This window comes from Vombatus ursinus, unplaced genomic scaffold (assembly GCF_900497805.2).
Source record: "Vombatus ursinus unplaced genomic scaffold, bare-nosed wombat genome assembly UNPS02014821.1, whole genome shotgun sequence".
In the NCBI taxonomy this organism is placed as follows: domain Eukaryota; kingdom Metazoa; phylum Chordata; class Mammalia; order Diprotodontia; family Vombatidae; genus Vombatus; species Vombatus ursinus.
Window position 1 is genome coordinate 11,017,116 of NW_020954599.1, and position 16,409 is coordinate 11,033,524.

Below are 16,409 nucleotides of genomic sequence, written 5' to 3' on the forward strand. Positions count from 1 at the left end.
GTATGCACATACATTCTATGCCTACCTTACAGGGTTGTGTCAGAGATCAAATGAGATCATCTACGTGAATGTGCTTTGAAAAGGGCATAAAGTGATGTGTCAAAAGAACTGATAAATGTGAAGAATCCAGAGAAAAATAAGAAAATGTATATGAACTAATACAAAGTGGAGTAAGTAGAACCAGGAAAATTGTACCCAATGATTACAATGTGTAAATGGAAGAAAAACAACACCAAAAGAAAATGAGCACTCAGGCAATTACAGTGCCTAAGCCCATGCCCAAACAAGAAAGAAAATGCACATCCGTCCCTTCCTTAATGAGATAGAGAACTATGGTTTTGATATATTGTCAGACTCAATGTGTGGATTAGTTTGTCTGAACTGCCGTTCCCCCTCCTCTTTCTTTTTTTATTTTTAGTTACAAGAAATGGCCCCCTGGGTAGGAGAGGAAGGTGGGATGCATTTGGAAATGAAGTTGATACAAAAGCAAAAGGTATCAATACAAATTTAAAAGGGAAATAGTGTTAGCATTTATAATGGTAAAGGATCTGATACTGGGTTGTAGGTCTTCTTTATCTTAGTTAAACTTTCTAACCCAACGGCTCTTTTCCAAGCAACCTTGCCTTTGAAACCAAGGCTTTCACGTTTTAGTCATTTTGATACATCCCTGATCACTGCACCCTAATATAGGCACTGAGGCGGTTTTGGGTTTTGAGCTAATTTGCTTCCCTGTACTAGAAGATCTGCTGCCCTCAATCTCTAAATCTCTCCCTCCCCCCTTTAGCTACTGTTGTCATGACTCTGTAGATGCTCAAGTATGACTTCTGCTCCCCTTTGCCTTGATCATCTCGGGGTATGGCATACTCAAACCACAAAAGTGAGTTTCTAAGACTTTACTTCCAAAACCGATCATATAAATTCATAATCAACTTGTTGAGGTAACTAGAAGTATGACTAAAACCATGCCGTTCTTAACTTCTAAAGTAACTTATCTATAGTTTCCCATGACGAGCTTAGTCAATGATTTCCTCTAAGCCATGAGGTGTCCAGCTCCTTCATAGACCCATGAGAGATGGATGGATTTGGCCCCAGATCCAACTCCACATTAACTTTGCAATCACTCACTTGGGAGAACCAAGTCAAACTCATAGATCTATTCTACGACCCCATTCTTATCAAACCTGGAAGCTTCCTGACTGTATTGGTGGATTTTGGACAAGTCACCCATAGGATTCTGTAATGACTTAGACTGCTGTACATTTCATCTTTGTCGATTCAAAGCAGAGGAGCTTGTGAGAAAAAAATGATCATAATTATTTTTCCATCATCATATCAAAAACAAACCAAGCCCTACTGGAAAAGTATATCCAGGACACAAAGATAATCTATCACAATAATTGTTGCCACAAAGTATTTTACTATACATAAACAGGTTTTCATATGTATACTATATCCTTATAACAAATTATATACAAATATAGTATGCAAAACATGTATAGTATACCCTTATAACAAATTGTGGTAGACGGTACATTTTACAGGTGAAGAAAATGAAGCTCAAAGGGGTTAAGTGACTTGTCCAAGGTCACACAGCTATAAATCCAATACTCAAACTCAGATCTTTTGGCCTAAATTCAGTCTTCTTTCTGTTATACCTCAAACTATCATAAAAAATTCTCAGCAATTCACCTAAAGCTTCCAACTCATCCCAAGTAAATAACCTGAAGTAGTAACCCTAAAACTAACCATTATTTAAAAAATATTTTGTTGATACCTTGTGTTTTTAGAACACCATGTCCAAATATGTCCCTCTGCTTCCCCTATCTAATGAGTCATTCGTTGTAACAAAGAAGAAAAAAGAAAGGAAAAAAAAAAAACATTTAACAAATCCAACACATCAACTAGGTCTGAGAAAACATGCAATATTCCACACCCATAGACCATCACCTTTGCAAATAATCAAAGCAAGCACATTTTAAAAAATCTTTTCTTTGGAACCAAGCTTGACTGTTTTAATTATCTTGTGGTTAAACCATTATTTTGATGAAGAATTGTTAATGCAACCAATGGAACTGTCAGTATGATGACAACTTGATTGTAGGCATGTTTCCTTTTTAATACAACTGTATTACAAATGCAGGGACCATGTCTATCTTAAATCATAATAAGCAGCTAGGTGGCACATCGGATAGAGCACTGGGCTTGGAATCAGGAAGACTCAATCTTCATGAGTTCAAATCTGGCCTCAGATATTTACTAGCTATGTGACCCTAGACAAGTCACTTAACCCTATTTGCCTCAGTTCTTCATCTGCAAAACGAGCTAGAGAAGGAAATGGCAAACCATTCCAGTATCTTTGCCAATAAAAAAAAATGGGGGCACAAAGAGTGGGAATATAACTGAAACAGCTCAATAACAACAACATAAGCTCTCTCAACTTCCTATCTTCCCAGCGTCGATGTTGCACTGAGGTATTTGGGATCACCTGAGCCTCAATGGGAAGCATCATCTCCCACCAATTTACAAGTGGGAAAGGAAATATGAAACAGCAATTGAATGACAAAAGCAGAAATTCCAAAGAGGAACAAGATTCTTTAGACTAAAGCCTAGAATCTTCTTCTTCTGGTCCAATGGATGAGAGAAAAAAAGGAAGAAGGCTCTACAGCCAGCATCCCCCAGGACTGCCAGGTTTCCTGTCACCAACTGGTTGATCTATCAGCCATAAGTGCACCAGCATGGTACAATCAATTAAAAACTCTCACTCTTCCTAAACTAGTGTTATTTGATGATTTAACCAGCCAGTGACACTGGTGGAAAGAAAGTGAGAAAATGGTTTCACTCATCCTCTTATATTTTTGTTCCACCTAAGTTTTTTTTGTTGTTGTTGTCCCCATTAGTATGAAATTCCTGCATAAAGCCCTATTTCTGCCATACTTCAAAATGTCTCTGGACCTTCTTTCCTCTCTCAGAGGAAGAGATGTACCATCTCATCAAAGCTGTCTACCCTCATTCCTATCACCTATCTATTTCCTCCATCAGTCAATCCTGATTTCACTTGCATCTTATTCTTTCTCTTTACACAAAGCATCCTACCCTTAAGAACTCAGGTCTTCCCTTCAATATTTGACCACAGCATCTAGGGCTAAAATTGGCATGGGGTGACTGGGGCTTTTCCCCAGGAACCAACATCTGAGCCAGACACTGCCCCCTCCCAGTCTAGCAAGAATACTAACTGTGCAACTGTTCCAGTGCCCATCATTGGGCTGCCCACTCACATACCAGATCCCACAGCTGTCGCATACTCTCTTTTAGTGCGGACTTCCCAATTCAACTGAATTTGCTCTAGGCTCTAGGATCCCTAGCTATAACTTTGATGCTGCCCACTTGATTTGCCACTTCATCTCTCACTTCCTTTAATGATAAATTTCTAGAAAAAGTAAATCTACACCTACTGCTTTGTGTTCCTTATAACCCAAGCATTCCTCAGCTCTTCTTATATAATTTCTCTTCCTCAATAAAACTAAGCTCTGAAATGTAATTAACAACTTCCTAATCCTTCATCCAGTGGCATTTTTTCAGTTCTCATTTTCCTTGAACTTTCAGTAGCTTTTAACACTACATGGATTTTCCCTTTTCTTGATTTGTCTCCTCAGCTTATGTGAAATCTAATGTCTTGTTTCTGGCAACTCTTTACCAGTCTCTTCAACTGATTCCTCCTTTTTCATTCACCTTGTATACTTAGAGATTTCCTGAAGCTTGTTCTTTTAATTCCTTTCTTCACCTACCTTGTATATTTAGGGATCTCCTGAAGCTGGGTCTTCATGTTTTTCTCTGCGAAGAAAGATGGCCTTGTTCTTTCCTCTTTCCTTTAATTGCATCCCTCTTTTCTCTATCCCCAGTTTCAGCTACCATCTTTCTGCAGAAAATTCCTAAATCTATAATCACCAATCCTGCCTGATGCTTTTTCTGAGCTCCAGCTCTGTATTACCAAATACCTGTAGGATATCTCCATCCAAATGACCTAGTAGCACCTCTAATTTAAGATGTTCAAAATAAATCACACCATCACCCCCAAGCTTGCTCTTCCTCCTGACTTCCTTGTTCCTCTTCACAGCAACAGCAATCTCACAACCATCCAAGCTTGAAATTCTGAAGTAATCTTTGACTACTCCTTCTCTGCCTCTCCATCAACTGTCAAATCCTACAGAACTGACCTTAATAATGTCTATTGCATTCAAGCCTTACTTTCCATTCCAGTTACCAATATCTGAGTTCAGCCTCTCATTATTTCTCACTTAAATCACTGCAGTAATCTCATAAGAGGCATTACTCCTTTCTGTTCTAATTCATCCTATATGCTATTGTCACATGAAATACCACCACATCTAGATCTGGAACTAAAGAAGACCTCAAAGATCACATCAAACCACATCATTTTGAAGAGAAGAAAACTGAGGATCAGATAGATGAAGACATGTTCAAGACCACACAGGTTGGGAGAGTTGGGATTTGGCAACTATGCTGCACAGAAGATAGAGCACTAGAGCTGGAGTCAGGAAGACAAATTTGAATCTTGCCTCAGCCACTTACTAGCTGTGTGACCCTGGACAAGTCACTTAACTTTTTCTGCCTCAGTTTCTTCCTATGTAAATTGAAAAAAGTAATAGCATCTATCTCCCAGGGTTGTTGTGAGGATCAAATGAGGTATTTGTGAAACATTTTGTAAACTTTAAAGTGCTATATAAATGCTAGTTGTTGTTATCATTATTTTCATTATCATTGTCATATTGTGCTGCTTTTCCCAATTAATCTTTTTTTTTCCTTTTTCTTTTTTCTTTTTCTGACTGTTTAGCTCTGGTAACTAGTTTCCTCTTCAAAAACTTTTAATGGCGCCTCTTTGCCTACTGGAAAAAAGATCCAAATCCCTTGGCACTAGAAAGTTTGAATGCATAATTCTAGTTCCACATGTTCTGTTTGAAACAGATGATTTCATTTTACATGGGGGATCTATCTTTTCACTTCAATTTAAGCCCAATGACATTTTTCTCACAGATTTTAACCCAGTTCTCTCCACCCAGATGCCATTGTCTGGTTCTGCCCACTCCCATCCTCACAATCTGAGCAGAGCTGAATCAATGTGGGGAGATCCAGCTGCTGGTAAGCAAGACTTAGAAAGCTTTTTTTGTTTGTTTGTTTATTCTCTGTCTCTCTCTTCCTCTTCCTCCCCTTGTTGGTGAAAGAGAAATAGATTTTCTTCCATTTCTCCCCAGTCTGTGCACTTCATACTTGCAGCTACACTAGAATGTTGGGCCCATGTAAGTAAGACAGGGCAGAGGAAAGGGGGTAGAGAATTTCCTCTAGCTAACCTAATTAATTTTTTTCACCTCCATACTCCCATATGTAGCCACTGATACTTTTTGGACCTGGGCACCTAGAACAATAGAGCATCTCTTTGTATCAGTAGATTAAGTTCTAAAACTCTGGGTTAGATGTCATTCAACTACTTCAGAGCACCCATCACACCAAGAGCTCTACTGATACTAAATTATCAGCCAAAGAAAGCATTTATGAAGCCCCTTTCCTGCTGATAAAAAAATTGATTTCAAGGAAACACCATCACCCTCTTCCTCCCCACCCAAGCAAACCTCCCTAAGTTAGTCCCACAAGTGGCACATTCTCACATCACTCTTACCATTACCAGATCATGCCCATGAATGATGACTCAAGAGAGTGGAATAGGGAAGGATTCCTTTTCACTGACTGCTTTGAAAGACCTCATTTGGTCAACTGGCCCCTGAGTATCTCTTCAGTTATTGGTAATGAGTCATATTATGCAGCTTGGGGCTTTCCCTCTCCAAGGTTCTGGTTATAAATGTTGTCATCATGAGAGTGGATGACTCATCACCAGTAGGCAAGGCACCTGGAGACAATTGAGGAACCTTTACATCACTCTTGGGTGGTATGTGCTTGCCCACATACAGCACTATCTGTGTTTCTGTCTGTGTCTCTGTCTCTTTCTCCCCTCCCTCCTCATCCCACTTCACTAGAATGTGCACCTAAACACATAAGAATGAGATGAGATTTGTTCAAAATGCTAAGGACAATAAAAAAAATTACACTATTTTCAAGAGCAAGAAAAGGATAGACCCATCATTTGCTTGAGACAGAGGAGGACAAAGAAAAGGGGGATAACTCCAGTCTTATTTTGTTTCCCTTCATCAAGGGGAGTGATTTTCAAACAGTACAGGATTGAACAAACATCACAAAGAGAAACCTGAAGATAGGGGTAGATGAGGAGATGGTAAGAGAATCCCTAGTTGCTTCAGGTGGCCAAGAAGAATTTACATCCCAGGGTCTGGAAGAACTTGCCTTGGCAATCACTTAACTTTAGTCTGTAATTTTGGAGGACTATGGGGGAATGAAATGTGACTAAAGGCCAGAGAGAGGCAATCATCCTGATTTAAAAAGGAATGGTCAAAAAAATGAGCTCTTAGTTTGACATTGAGCAAAATTCTACAACAGAATGTGAAACAGATTGCATCTTATCCCTTTCCCCTCCTCTCTTCTCTTCATATAATATGTAGAGACACATTTAGATGTGCCTACTAGATGTAGGAAAAACTTCCTAACCCTTAAGGCTATTCAAAAGTGGAATGGGCTGCCTCTCCCCCACACTCTTCAAGCAAAGGCTGGATGACTCCACATTGAATATGTTGCACAGAGGACTTTGATTTGGCTATCAGGTGGACTACACGGTACTCTGAGATTCTGCGATTTGCAAGAAGAGAAAAAGGAGCTAGCGTGGATTAGTTAAGGACACGTTACAGCAAGCTCACACAATTTCCTTTTTCTCACATTACTAGTATAGGCAGCATAAATTTTAAACTGAATCAGAACTAGGAAAGATGATCAATGTGTTGGTAATACATTGCAGAGTTAGGATCCAAAAAATTATCACAGGATGGAACGATGGGCTGCAAAACAAGGGAGTTAGACTCAATGGCCCTTAAACTTCCAATCTACAGCTCTCAATCTGCAATCCTATGATTCTCTGCAATGTAACAGAGATCAAAGTAGATTCCTGTCATTTGTACAATTGTTTCAGTAGTGTCCAACTCTGTGACCCCATTGAAGGTTTTGCTGGCAAAGACACTAGAGTGGTTTGTCATTTCCTTCTCTAGCTTACAACAACCCTGTGTGGTAGATGCTACTATGATCCTCATTTACAGTTGAAGAAACTGAAGCAAACAGGGTTGAGTAACTTGCCCAGGGTCACACAACTAGTGTCTTTCTCCCACTTCATCAGCACAGGGATATTCTTTAATTGGACTAGGATACTACTCATGAGCCTCAACTGCTCTTTTAGGCCACATCTAGAGTTCTGTGCTCAGGTTTGAGGATCACATCACGAGTCACGTCAGCAAACTGGACCTCACCCAAAGGATGACAGCTGGAATAATGGGGAGATTTAAAAACCAAGTTCTATTAGGAATGGCTGAAAGAACTATGGTTGTTCAATCTGGAGAAAAGACAGCAGTTCTCCCTGAGACCCTTTCAGGGGTGCACAAGGTCACAACTCTCTTCGTGGTAATGCTAAGGCATCATTTACCTATTAAAATTTAGAGACAGCTGGGTGGCACAGTGAATACTGTGCTGGGTCTGGAATTAGGAAGATCTGAGTTCAAATACAGCTTTACACATTTATTAACTTTGTGACCCTGGACAAGTCATTCAACCTCTTTGCTTCAATTTTTTCAACTGTAAATGGGGATCATAATAGCACTTACTTCACAAAGTTATTGTGAGGATCAAATGAGATCATATTTGTAAAACATAGCACAGGGACTGGCACATAGTAGGTGCTTAACAGCTTGTTTCGTCACAACTCCCCCCTCTATCTGAGCTGGAAGGGATCTCAGAAACAATTTAAAATCTTCCTTCCAGTTACATATCTGTTTGAGGCTAGATTTTCTTCATATACTCCAACCATTCCCAATGGACTGAAGGCAGACATAGATATGAGAACCCAGCTATCTTCTATTAAGCCAAACATTAAAGATATTTGCAAACATATGTAAAACAATGTCATTCTTTTCACTAAGATTTTTTTTATTTTGGAAAATGGCTATTTTTCATAAAAATATTTGACTTATGTTAACATATGAGTGCTTTTTCAAAATGAATTATGAATATTTTAAAATTTTATCAGTTTTAATTTCTAATAGTAAATGCTGACAAAAAATAATAGTAATAAGAAGAATAAGAAAAAATAATTTATATTATACTTTAGGGTTTGCAAAGTGCTTTCTTTGTTAAACTATGTGAAGTAGCCCATACAAATATTATTATCCCCATTTAATAGATGAGAAAATTGAGGTTTTAGGAAGGTCAGTGATTTGTCCAGGTTCACACAAGTAATAAGCGGCTAAGGCAGGATTTAAAACCAGGCCTCTCTTGATTCTAATACTTATCCTTTAGAGGAAGGTCTAGAGACTTGGACCTATGATTTCATTGCCACAGAGAACTCCCAGGTGATGAATGGTAGTGCATTTGCACTACCAATGCAGCTCATTACTAGGGCACAAGGAGGTTAAGTGACTTGCCCAGGGTCACGCAGCCAGTATGTTTCAGAAGTGAACCTTGGCTTCAAAGCCAGATTTCTGTCCCTTATGTTGTTGTTCAGTCATTTCAGTCATGTCGTGATCTCATTTGGGACGTTCTTGGCGGAGTTACTGGAGTGGTTTGCCTTTATAGAAGAGGAAACCAAGGCAAACAAGGTTAAGTGATTTGCCCTGGCTCACACAGCTAGTGTCTGAGGCCAGATTCAAACTCAGGTCTTCCTGACTCTAAGGCCAGCACTCTTATCCACTGTGCCACCTAGCTGCCTCTTCTATCCTTTATATAACGCTACCTCTCAGCACACATATTTAAGAAGCAAATCCAAGCCCTGCCAGTCATTCAGGTTCATTTGGCTGACCTTACTCAAGTAGTATTATTTGGAATGTTTTATTATTAAGGCATAAGACCCTCTGTTATATGGGTAAGCCTATGGTGGAATCATCTGGTTACTTCTCACCCTTGTCAACAATAGGTCATTCTGAATGGATATATTAGACGACCAAATAAGTGAAGTCAGTGGTCCAGAAGTGAAAGACTGGCGGAATAGACCCATCACCTATCCATATCATTAAACATAGTGTTCCTGTAATGATCATCCCACTCCCTCTCACACCCTACCTCCTGCTGACCTGGCTGCCATTCAGTCTGCAATGAAAGGGAATATTAGGGGAATCCAGAGAGGCTGTTTTTCCATTAACACATGGGACATTTTATTGTGTCCAATCTGGTTGGTTGCTCACATGCATCTGTCTTCCCAGCCACAACACAAAGGCACATGTGGCACATCTGTCCTTGCTAAGTACCAACGCACATGCCAATTTTGGTGAAGTTCACTTCATCAATTCAAAGGATAAAAACAGTAAATTTCACAGTTCAGCAGTGAAATAATAGTACCCTGTTATTTAGCTGACATGGCCAACAATCTTATTTTGAAAATATGCAACTGACAATTTTCCTTACACCCAAGGACTTTCACCTTCCAGGGATGCAACCAATAATTTTGCTCATCAAGAGACATAGCTGACAATTTTGTCTTCTCAGATGAGATTGACAATTCGTTCTTCAAAAGACACAGCTGACAGTTTTGTCTCCATCAGTCACCACCAAGACATCTCCAGCTGAGCTGATGTCACTAAAAAAAAAATGCTCTCAACTTTGGAAGGGTTGGTCTCTACCCTGCAACTTTATTCTTTGTTATCATAAATGAAGGCAAAGATGCCTGTTATTGCAGATGGCTGAACCAAATAATGCAATATACCTCACTTGCACATGCCATGTTTCTTTCATTAATATTGACCTCTGAGACTTTTTATTCCACGTCTTCTGTTAGCAATTTGGCTGATGGTTTAGTTTAATTTAAAAGACCTGTGTGGATCTCTTTGTACAGACTAATTTCAAACAGGCTGTTCCCTAAACACCAAGGAAGTAGGAAATACTTTATTTGTGTTGAAAAAAGCCATTAAGAGTTCAGCGAGGAGGGACTTTTCACATGCCATGAAAGCTTGATGCCAAGTTAAAACATCCCATCCATTTGGAGGGATAACAAACTCTGTGGTGCATTATAATGGAATTTAGTCTATTGTTTTTCTACTGAATTCTTGATAAATATCACAGACGTAGAGCTGAAAGAAATCTTTCCATTTAACCTCCATTTTACAATTGGGGAGTAGAAGTCCAAAGAGGTTTCACAAAGTCACCTAGTTCATCAGTGACAAAGGCAAGACCGGAAGCCACCCTCTCTCCCACCAGAGTCAGAACTCTCTAGCCACTGGACCAGGAGGTTGCCTTTCAGATAACACTAGTTATTAAGCTATCGAACTATTCTTGCCCAGGAATAGGTTTTCAATTGTCACATGATTATCCACACAGGATGGTACACTCCACTAAGTCTAGACCTCGCATGACTATTACACTGATTAGGCCACCTAGCCCTTGTGGTTGACTTAATCTATGGTTGACCTTACCTCCTATCTTGTCTTTCCTATAATTTTTTATATACAAAATGAGAAGAGGAGAAGGTAAGAAATCATTTAATTATATTTTGAAAAATAAAAAGGCCATGCTTCCTTCTCTCTCTCCCTCTCCATCTATCTTCTACCTGTCTCTCTAAGTCTTTTGTCTGTATGCCTGTCTTCTGTCTGCCTGTCTCTCTGTTTTTCTCTCCAAATCTCTCTGTGTCTGTCTGTATCCTCTATTTGTCTGCCTGTGAGTCTTCTGTTTCTGTCTCTGTGCTATCTTCTATCTGCTGTTTCTTTCTCTCTCTCTCTCTCTCCTGCTCTCTCTTTTTCCTCCCTCCTGTTCTCACTCTCCTTTACACACACACACACACACACACACACACACACACACACACACACACACTGCCCTTCTCTACAGTTCCATTACTCAAACCTTCACATGGAGAATGTGAAGCCAGAAAGATATTCATTTTCAACATGGTAATTGGCATTGGCCAAAGCATATTTAAAACTGTCCTGCTAATCCTGATGTTCGCTCTCCTTGATGAGTCAAAAACAACACGCTATCATAAGTATGTGTCCTCTACTGGGAAAGGAAGATGACTGGAATTCCATTTGAAAAACAATACCAGCGACCCCCTTTGACCCCAAGAAGCTTGTTAGTCATTTCCAATGGCACGGACATTTGCAGAGGAACCAGAGACCCCTTCTATCCAGAGAACACACCCGTTCTCCCAAGGACTCACTGGGAAGCTTCCCCATTGCTGCCCTCTGCTCCCTGTTTGAATGCCCTTTTACCTTCCCCAGACTCCCTCTCCCCCCAAAAAAGGATTTGTTTCTAATGAACAAGGAGGCTTGTTAGGAAGCAAAGAAAATAAGAGTTTCTAAGCCTCATCTACCTTTTTCAAAGCATCTTTGGACAAGAATAGTTGCCCAGCATCTGAGGGAAATGGTTTTGTTAAATGGGAGGTAAGGGAGGGGGAAGCCCTGATTCAATCTAGCAGACTTGAGAAGTCAGAATTGCACTAAACTACCTTTAGTCCTCTGGCAGCCATGGAGAGTGAAAAGAGGCGAAGAGGGCTGCTCATCCAGAGGCTGGCATAAAGGCAATGAAGGAAGTCACAATTACTTTCCCAAAGTTTCTATCACTGGGGCTATAATTGGGCACCCCATGGTAGTCTGTTCTCAGCCACAGTGATGAACAGCCAAGCTGTCATTGCGCAGACAGAAGACATCCTGGAGCTGAAGGCCCAGGCAACTTAGGAACTGATTTCACATAATGCGATCAAGAAAATGCTTCATTATGATCCACAAGAATCCTACAGATGAATATTACTAGAAGATATGAATAGTGCTGTGCATTAGGCTCCCACATCTGCACAACAGCAAATAGAATTCCATGGTCCCACTGCTAATGAAAATAGGTAAGAGATTTAGCTACCCTCCTTCTCTTCCAAGCCCATTTCCAATTATTAACCTAACCTCGTCCCACAGTAGACTTTTAAGTAGTATCAGTGCCCATCCAAAACCCATTTACAACAAAACCAAATATTTATTAAGCACCTACTATGTTTCAGGTACTATGGTACATCCTGGGGATACAGATAAAAATGAAGCAGCCCCTGCCCTCTAGGAACTTAGAGTCCCTGGTGTGGGGAGGAAGGGAAAATGAGTGAAATACAGTATTCTGTGGTTCCTCCTTTGTTTTTGAAGAGGACCAATGACATCATGATATGACAGATGATGTCTGGACTTCCCCGTGATTGGATTGAAATGAGACATAGCTGTGCAAATTCATCAGCCTAGCTCTCTCTTCCAGAGTCACCAAAGTCCAGTGGCAGGACAAAAGTCAAGGTGATTAGCAATGGCCCGGGATCTTTGGCATCTTTGATGTCTGACAAAGCTCTAAGTGCTCCATAGCACTTGCTTTGCCCACTGGAACAATTTGGTCTCATCCGTTCATGCCACTGGAGGAAATCTTCATATGCTTGGGATAGACACCTCACCAACTCACTGACAGGTTTGGCCCGAGAAGGTTTTACCAGGATGTGGCCACTGAGCATGTGATGGGGTGCTCAAGGAGGACCAGCACCTCTGGTGCAAGTGCTTGCTGAGCCCTTTTCAGGGTTGCTCGTCTACCTTTGGTGTCTACCTGCCATTCAATTCTCACCTGTGGCTCCAATATATCACGTACACAGATATCCAACTACCAAATAATTTCAGGAGAGAGAGAGCAGTATATGAAAGGCAGTGATTGGCACACAATCTGAACCTTGAAGGAAAATATGAACTTTAAGAGGTAGTGTTGAGGAAGGAGCGTAGTCCAGACATGAAGCCTACTATGTCTCCCTCACTCTTCCCTTTACCTATCATGTGATTTGATTCCCCACTTTGTGTGGTATGGTAGGAAACTGGTTGGACTTGGAATCAGGAGATTGGGACTTTCATCCCAGACCTCCCACAAATTATGTATATGATCTTGGCCTTTTTCATCTGTAAAAATGAGCAAATTGGGCTATTATAATCTTTGACATCTGGTCTGACTCTGAAGTTCCTGTATTTTCATGACTCTTTAAATTTAAAATTCGTGCAGAAACAAGAAATTAGGGTGAAGTAAGTTTCCAGCCATTGACCTGTGGGTTTATGATGAGTATGTTTACCTAGATTCCCCATGTTTACCTAGATTCTGTCTGTAAAATGGGACAGCAAAACATCTCTAGGCTACCCTGGAGTTAAATCTAAGATAAGATTTTCAGGTAAGAGAATAAACAAAGAAATATATTAGAAATGGGTCAAAATAATGGAATTGGAATGCTTTTTCTGATTAAGACTGTGTCTGTGTTTCTAGTGACCTACTTCACTAGGCCTGTGATCTCACAGATACAGATTGCCCTCTAGCAATACTAATGATAACATCCATGCCCTCTCCCCACAATGGACAGGGGTAGGAAACTTCTATATCTCTTCTATGTCTATATGCTTGGATATCAATGGAACATATAGGTTGGCTTTGGGCTGTTCCTTACTGTCAGCACATGACTAACTCACCTAATCTGGCTATATATCTCTCTGATAACATCTTTTATGACACTTTTCTCACATAATTTCTTGTAATGAGCTGCAGCCCACTCACACCCAACATACACCTTTGGGTAACCTATAACTTTAATTCTTTGATGACCATTATATTCCAGTAACCATGTCTCCAAGTCACACAGCATCACAGGAAGGATGTTTTGTGTCTAATCATTTTCAGTCACGTCTGGCTTTTCATGACCCTGTTTGGGGTTTTCTTGACACAGATACTGGAGTGGTTGCCATTCCTTCTCCAGTTCATTTTACAGATGAGGAAACTGAGGCAAACAGGGTTAAGTGACTTGCCCAGGGTCACACAGCTAAGAAGTGTCTGAGGCTGGATTTTAACTTAGGTCTTCCTGACTCCAAGCACAGCTCTTTATCCAATATATCACCTAGTTGTCCACAGGAAGAATAAAGATGTTAAAAAGATGATCCAAAGTTTCAGGGAGAAGCATGGGGACATTGATTTCCCAAAGGTCTGCTTTCTTCTTCCTGTTTAATTCCGAGTTTAGCTCATTATTTATTTGCAGTATCTGTCCAAGTTTTATATACTGATGGACTACCTCTATGGACTATCTATCCAACTGTTAGTCGTAGTTCAAATAGGCATTCTTCATCCACTTAGTTCTTCCAGTGTGCATGGTTAGGCTGAATTCTTCTGAGGGACTGTGGGTCTCTTTTAAGAGGATCTGTAACATCCTAGGGTCTGATTCAATTGGCTCATCTGCAAAGAACATCTTGAGGTCTTCATCATAGAGAATTTCTCCACTTTTTAAAAAGTTTTATCAATGCCTTTTGTTTTGACAATCAGAGTCATTTACAGATATACCCAACCCACCTCAAACCCTCCCTTTTAATGAATCAGTTCAGCAAGAACAATGCTCAGTTACTGAGATTGAAAATGTATGCAACATTTTATACCTATAACTCTCCACTTCTCTACTAGTAGAAGTAAGACATGGTTCACCGTCTGTTGTCTGGGACCAAGACTGGTTATAAAAATTACTAAGTATTTAGTTTCCTTTCCATCTCCTTTCCTTGATTTCCTTATTCTCTTTGTTTACATTGTTGTGGCCATTTGTGGGTATTTTCCTTCTAATTGTGATTTTATCACTCTACATCCATTCATATCTGCTTGCCCATGTTTCTCTTAAGGGAATCTCTCTTCCATTTGGAGTCTGTGCTGGACATTCATCCAGGATAGGTGCCATCAACTTCAGTGAGGATAAGCTTTTCTGTTTTAGGTCTTGTTACCCAAGGCTCTAACAAACCTTTCTCTGTTATATATTTTAGGGAATATCATATGATTGTGAAATATGCATGAGAGAAACTTGGAGAAAAGCCTTGAAGGCTGTTTGTCCTGCTACTAAACCAAAAGTTTGTTTTTTTATAGTCAATATACAATACACAATAAGCACAGTGGAATAGTATGTTCTCTACACCTTTCAAGTCAATTAAATCACTTAAAAACCATGGATTTCTTTTAAATATTGGCAAAACTTTGAGTGTATCCTTCCCAAACCTCCATCAAGGAGGTCCATGATGTGTACATAGATTATAAGCACTTTGTAGAAATGGGTGAGTATGTAAGGCAGTCACTTCTAATATTCTCTTGATCAACTTTTTTTTGGTAATAATACAGACTTTTTTTATCGAAGACTTATATCTTTCACCCTTTCATGCATCTTGAGAAGTGGTCCCTCAAAGCCCTCAAAATTGTATTGTCTCCAGCATACATGAGGCAGCTAGGTGACACAGTGGATAGATAATGGGGCATGGAACAGGAAGATCCGAGTTCAAATCCAGCCTCACACATTTATTAGCTGTGTGACCCTGGGTGAGTTACTTAACTGTTTGCCTCAGTTTCTTTATCTGTAAAATGGGCTAGAGAAGGAAATGGCAAACTACTCTAGTATCTTTGCCAAGAAAACCCCAAAAATGAGTCAGACATGACAGAAATGATTGAACCACACAGAGATAGTCCAAAAGTGGTGGCTCCACTATCATTGATGGAGGAAAAAAAGGTTTATTATAAAAAGCTTTATGTATCTTTTTCATTTCTGTCTGTTTGTTCTTACTAGATATGGGCCTCCCAGAAAGCTACTTCAGATTCAAGTACTTTGGGTGCAAGTATCCAGTCAAGACTCTACCAGTGTGTCTACTTTCATGGTGACAAAAAAAAAAATACAGTAAGTCAAAGCAAAGAACATTTAATCAAACCACATATGTAACAAGGTGTTAAGAAACAAGAAAATTTATTCACACACGAATGCCCTTTCCCACAGATAACCAGGCCACCAATGGGGAAGGAACACATTACCAGGAAAAATGCCATGAGAACATATGTCCCAGAAACATACCCAGAAGGGAAGATACACAGAACAGGTGTAGCCAGGTTCATGTGTGGCCAAGGCTTCCGTATGGCTGGGACAACTCACACTTCTGACAGCGCCGAGTTGCCGATACTCCCAGTGATGTCATTGAATTCTGCTAAGGGAAAGGGGATCCCATTAAACCTCGACTGTGCTTCACTCCTATTACTTTTGCATATCTTTATTCCGTGCATTTTTCTGTATTTCTACTAGTTTCTAGCTAGGGTGTTTACTGAGCTTTTTTCTGCGGCCACCCACTGTTTATCAGCCACTCAACTTTCTGGGGCCATCTTCAGTTTTCTGCTACCATCTCCTAGGGGTAAATCTGCTAGTAAACTTCTTGCTTTCCAAGAAAGGACCAAGATCTTTTTAGTACACAAAG